Consider the following 5503-nt stretch of genomic DNA (forward strand, 5'->3'; position numbering starts at 1 on the left):
GGGGGGGGACACACACGACACGCACCGGGACCCCGGGACGCACACGCCGCTCCACGCGCGCCCTGGGACGCCCCGCCCCGCCCCCTGCCCGCTCCCTCGGCTTCCCATTGGCCAGACCCCTCCGAGCGCGGAGCCAATCGGGTAGCGGCGTCGGAGAGGGCGGAGCCTAGAGGGCGAGACCCCGCCCCCAGCCCGCCTGAGGGAGCGGCCTCGGCGGGGACGCGGTGAGTGAGGCCTAAAGGCGGGGGGGGGTAGATGGGGGCTCTTCCTCCCCCTCCGTGAGGCACGGGATGGCCTTTAGGACCTTCCTGGTCCTCCGTGGGGCTTGCGGGAGGCTTTTGGGGCCTTCCCGACCCTCTGTGGGACTTGGGGAGGCCCTTTCCGGCCTTCTATGAGCCTTGATGGGGGGGGGGTCTGGAGCCTTCCGGCCCCTCCCTGCGCTTTGATGGCGGCTTCTGGGCCTGGGGGAGTCCGTTGTGTGCTCGGGGGAAGGAGGAGGGCACGCAGGGTTCGGGGAAGGCCTTCCCTGTCCCCTGCCGGCGTTGAGGAGGATGTCGGTGGGGCCGAGAAAATGTCTGTAGGGTCCCAGTGGGTTCCATTGTTCCGTCCGGGCTTCGGAGGGGCCTGTGGCGCCGGGGGGGGGGGACGGACGGACTTCCATCCCCGTTGTTTGAGGAGGGGGGTATGGGGCCTTCTTTGTGTGCACTGAGGGAGGCCGTCTCCCCCCCGTCTATGGGGCTGGGGATGCCCCCCCATGGCTGGTGTTTACTGGAAGAAGGGGCTTCCTCCACCCTGTGCATGTTTGGCAGGGGGTGGGACTGTTATCCCTTGAATTAGTGCTGCATCTTTGACACATTACCCCTTTCCTCTGTGCTGTGTGGGAGGCCCCGGGGCCTGCTCTGTGCCCAGCACCCTTTGGTGAGGCCTGTGTTTGTGACCACCACCCCCATAGCTGTGTATATCCTCCTCTCAGGGTGCTGGTTGGTCACACTGCCCTCCTACACATGTTCTGGGGTTGTAGGCTGGTGTGCTATTACTCTTAAGCATGTTTTTAGCCTATCTTCCCTTTCCACCCTCTGGCCCCACTGTGCTTTGAAAGGGAGCAGGGGTTTCTAAGGGGTTTTCCACTAAGTGGGTGCAGTAGGTGAGACCTCAGCCTGCCTCTGCTTGTAGGCACCTTTCCATGTCCTGACTTTCCCTGTCTCTCATCCTGCCTTCTCAGTGACCTTAGGCTTTTCAGGGAATGGGTAATAGTAAACAATCTTGGGCAGAAACCTGGAGGCTGAGAACGCACCTCTGTAGGGAGAGAGTGTTTTAAATTACTTTGCCAGGGTTGCCACAAACACAAATCCTATTGCAGCAGTAGGTTTATGGCTTTAAGTCAGAAAATTCACCTGTGCTCTCTGTGCCTGCCTTATCCTCACCACGGAGTTGCTGGCATTAGCAGCGCAATCGCGAACTGTTAATCAGAAGGAGATTGTGTGTCAGGAATCAGCAGAAAGGCTCAGCCCTCCCTTTTGAGGTGTGTCCCAGTCCAGGCTGCACTGCTGACAGTCACCTGGGCTTAAGGGTTATAAATACATCTGCCCTCAGTTTGTAGAAGCATTTTCAGTGATGTAAGCACCGAGACAGTGAGTTATTGGGCTCGAAAACTGTGGGTTAATCTGTAGGCAAAGCTGCTTGGAGGAGTTGTTAGTTGTTACTCTTCAGACTGGACTTACATGTGCCCTTGTTAGAGTGGAGCAATTTTTTGCAGAGATGACTCTCTGCAAAAGAGAGTCACTAAGAGAGTCACTTTTTCACTAAAAGAGATAGACTGATACTGTTTACAACCTCTATGTGACTAAAAAAATGCTCTTTTGCAAAGCAGCCTGTACAATGATTGCTTATACTGGCACAACTGTCTTTATTTTCTATAATAACATCCACTTTAAGGGGGTCTTACAAGGTCTAATCTATCATTGAAATGGAGCAGTTTATGTAGACTAATCCAAAGTAAAACCTGTACAGAAGACCGTGTCCAGACTTATTTCAGCCCATCTTAAAGCAATTAAGAACAGGTTGAAGTAAGTTATGCTTTCAAGGAAATAGGTGTGTGCCAAGTTAACTAAATAAGTGTTTGTTTTAAGATAGATTTATTTGCAGCGCATGAAATGTCTTACGATCTCTTTCAGTACTGGCTTTTGCTGCTAGAAGGGAATGTTTTCTGTTTGTTTTGGGCTTAAAAGTAGTGGTCTTTCTGGTAGGACTTAATCACATCATTTTTGGGAGGGGGAGCTTTCTGTTTTGTAGTTATTCTGTATAAAGTTGGGTGGACTTTCAGTGGGTCCAGTCAAGCTGCAGGTGTCGATGTGGAAGAAGTTGTAGTCCAAAGGACCAAAATGATTATTTATATACTTTTCAACAGCGATGAGAAACAAGTTACAGCAAATACATCTGAGCTGTTTGAGGTAGATTGATTGCGTGGACCTGCAGGCAGTGAAGGTGGTTGTGGTTTAGGGGTTTTCTTCATGGTTTTAGTGCATGGTTTTTTATTTCCTGGAAAGGTTTTGTGACAGGTTTTTTACCTTCTTTAAGTGGAAGGTAAGACCGTAATTCCAGAGCCTCAAAAATAGGAAGCCTCATCACTGATCATAATTGTGATAACAGAAATGTATCATCTAAGATCCACATGGATGTGTCCAGTATAAAATTATTCAATATTATACCTTATTTTTCTGTGTTCCAAAGGTAGCCTTACCTGAGCTATACACAACAGTAATCTTTGTTTCCTTCCCCAAAATATTTTCAACCATCAGACTAGAGAAACCCTCTTTCTTTAGCTGTTTCGATCATACATCTGATCTTGCCTCAGTCTTTTTGAGGTGCCTTCATGTCCTGGCATGTTCAGTCCTGCCTTCTCCGAATCCAAGAGGTTTCATAACCATCTGCTTTGAGTTTTCCGTTCAGGATATTGTGACATTTTGTTTTCTGTGTGGCGATTCAGTCTGTCTTTACAGGTCAGGAGAAGTGAGAGTCATCTCTGGTTTTATTAGTTGACGCTTTCAGCTCAAAGTTTGGGGCGTGCTGTGATGTGTGTGTTTGTCACTCGACCTTGTCTTGAACTCATTCCATGTGCCTGTGACAGGCAAGTGTTTACTTCTCAGTGTAGTCAGAGGAAGCAGAGTATAATACTGCTTAAAAATAATGCTATATTAACTCCACTTTAAATACCTGAAAACCCTTAAGTAGAAAATTTGAGTGTAGAGAAAAGTAAATAATAACTTCACCCTTTGTGATGAATTTGCTCTGAGACTTTAGTGCTGTGTAGCAATTAACAACACCTTTGTCCCCTTTTGCCAAAAGCTGTGATCATAAAGGAATATTGGCCAAGCAGTGGGATTGTATTAATGATTGCATCACAAAGTTGCAGTCCTGTTACGAAAGTCACTGCATGATGACGGGTCGACTCAGCAGCTGAATAACTTAGGAAAGGAGAGTTTCAGAGCTACCAGAAACAGCACGTACCCCTGCAGTCTCTCTTAATTCCATGTTCTTGCCAAAGCTGGTGTCAGAAAATCTTCCTCCTCCTCCTAGAAAGCAAAATCCTATTTAATGAACACAGTAATTCTCCCTAAAACTTTAGCTTGGGAATGGACTCTGGGACTGCTGCCTTTTGCTTAGAGATCCCAGAGGAATATGTGGATAACGAGTTCTTTCTCCACAGGAAAAATGCTGCCTTGGTGCCTGCTGGTAAAGCCCATGTCAGCTGTCTAAAGGATCTCCTGATTTTTAAATGAATTGCTTAATAGAATGTAAATTTAGCTAGAGGATCAGTTTTGGGGTGGCCTTGGCCAGACTGCTGATGTAACCCGCTCTGATTTCAGGTTTCTGAGCCCGACATCCCCTCTGATTCCAACATTCCCCAATTTTAGCTTCTGTCCCATAATCCTGACTGATCCCATCTGCATTCTGAGGAGCTGAATCGCCTTCTGGTGCTTGTTTCTTGCTGGTGGCTGTGTAGAGGAGCTGGGACTCGTAATCCAGGTGGCTCAGGTGAGGTGCATCCATCCCCCTGTGCTCCAGGGTAAATAGGGAGTATTGTAAGTAACGTAAGTAACTCAAATCCTGGGATTTGCCTTCCCTCTGTCCCGTTTCATCAGCTTTCAGGGCACTTTTTCCTCCTGTCTCTTGTTCAAGTTCTAATCTGTGGTTGGGATGTGGCCTCTGACCTGACCTTGTTCTGGCCTGTGTATTTTTTGGCTCCGCTTGTCAGAGCACAAAAGAGGGCTGGGACTTTTGAAGGGCAGCTGTTTCGTGAGCACAGGCCTGAAATTGAGAAATCAAATCAATGGCTGTTAGTCTTACAACAGGCATTGACCATGGGCTGGAGTCCCTGAAGTTCAACGTGCAGTAATTGTGTCTGCAGTGGCTGGAATTGCTTTTTCCCTGGCTTTTGCCCTCAGAACAACCTCAAATGTGTTACATGCAGCTATTAAAAACTGGTGTTAATCCAGGGATTGCTCCCGAGTGTGGGAATGATGAGTTACTGCATCAGTTTTGCTACTGAACAGGGAAATACAGTAATACCCTTGTGAATTGGAACAGGTTGTATGTGCCCCCCTGTCAGAGGGACTAGAGAACTAGTCAGCAATTTACTCTGAGAATAAAATCCTACCTGAAATTGAATAAAGATAGAGAAATGAGAGCAGAGCTGCGTGTGTCTCAGGTCTGGTTTTGCAATGTGTGGATAAATAATATGGATTAAAATTTATTACTCATACTTTCAGTGGCAAAAGCGTAAATTACAAGAACTGGGAACCGAATGTAGCTGCCAATTAGTGCTCAGAGAATGGTGCTACGTCCCTGACCCCTGCGTTGGGATGTAATAGCTTAGTCCATTGAATCAGAGGGTTTTTAGAAGGAAGTGGAGCTTGGCAGCCATAAAACCAGCAGATCTGGACCTTGTGCCTAACGCTGGTCACAACACAGCGGTGCGGGGACGTGCGGGCCCGGTGGCAGCCTGCTCTTGTGACAGCAGTAAGAAAAGCTGTGTAATAATTAGTGATTGCTGCTGCCTGATAACGCTGCTTATACGTAAAGTTTTGACAACATCGCTTGGAAAAATAGATTAGGCAGGCAAAAATTGCAAAGCCATATTTAATAAAAGAAAGGGTTTCCTCAATAAATGTAATTTTGGGACTAGAAAGTGTAGCCTGGTCTCTTGGAGCCTCAAATGAATCTGTGAGTCCACACGATGCTTTCAGATGTCCCATTAATGGTCTTGATTAAGCACGTACCCCAACTTCAGTGATTTTTCTCATTTTAATAAGAATTATCATTATTTTTCTCTAAGTGATATCTGTTTTATAACTTAAATGACTGGGTTCTTGCCCAGGGTGTTCTGGAGTGAAAGGTCCACAAAGGAGTCGGGGAAAAGGCAGGGAGAGAGGAACTGTTGCCAGCCACAGCAACAGAGCTTCTGGTAGGACTGGAAATGAGCTGGGTGGGTTTGACAAGTCTC

The 5503-nt window shown here is 47.5% G+C and overlaps 1 protein-coding gene across 1 annotated transcript in view; it reads left to right on the plus strand.

The window, feature by feature from the left end:
- Nucleotides 1–163: 163 nt before the first annotated feature.
- KCTD20 (potassium channel tetramerization domain containing 20) overlaps nt 164–5503 on the plus strand; it is a 50091-nt gene continuing 44751 nt past the window's right edge. The window contains exon 1 of the mRNA XM_014948488.1: nt 164–224. The gene's annotated coding sequence lies outside the window, so the exon portion shown is untranslated. The remainder of the gene's footprint in view (nt 225–5503) is intronic.

The sequence above is a fragment of the Calidris pugnax genome, unplaced genomic scaffold, assembly GCF_001431845.1.
Source record: "Calidris pugnax isolate Ruff unplaced genomic scaffold, ASM143184v1 scaffold91, whole genome shotgun sequence".
In the NCBI taxonomy this organism is placed as follows: Eukaryota; Metazoa; Chordata; class Aves; order Charadriiformes; family Scolopacidae; genus Calidris; species Calidris pugnax.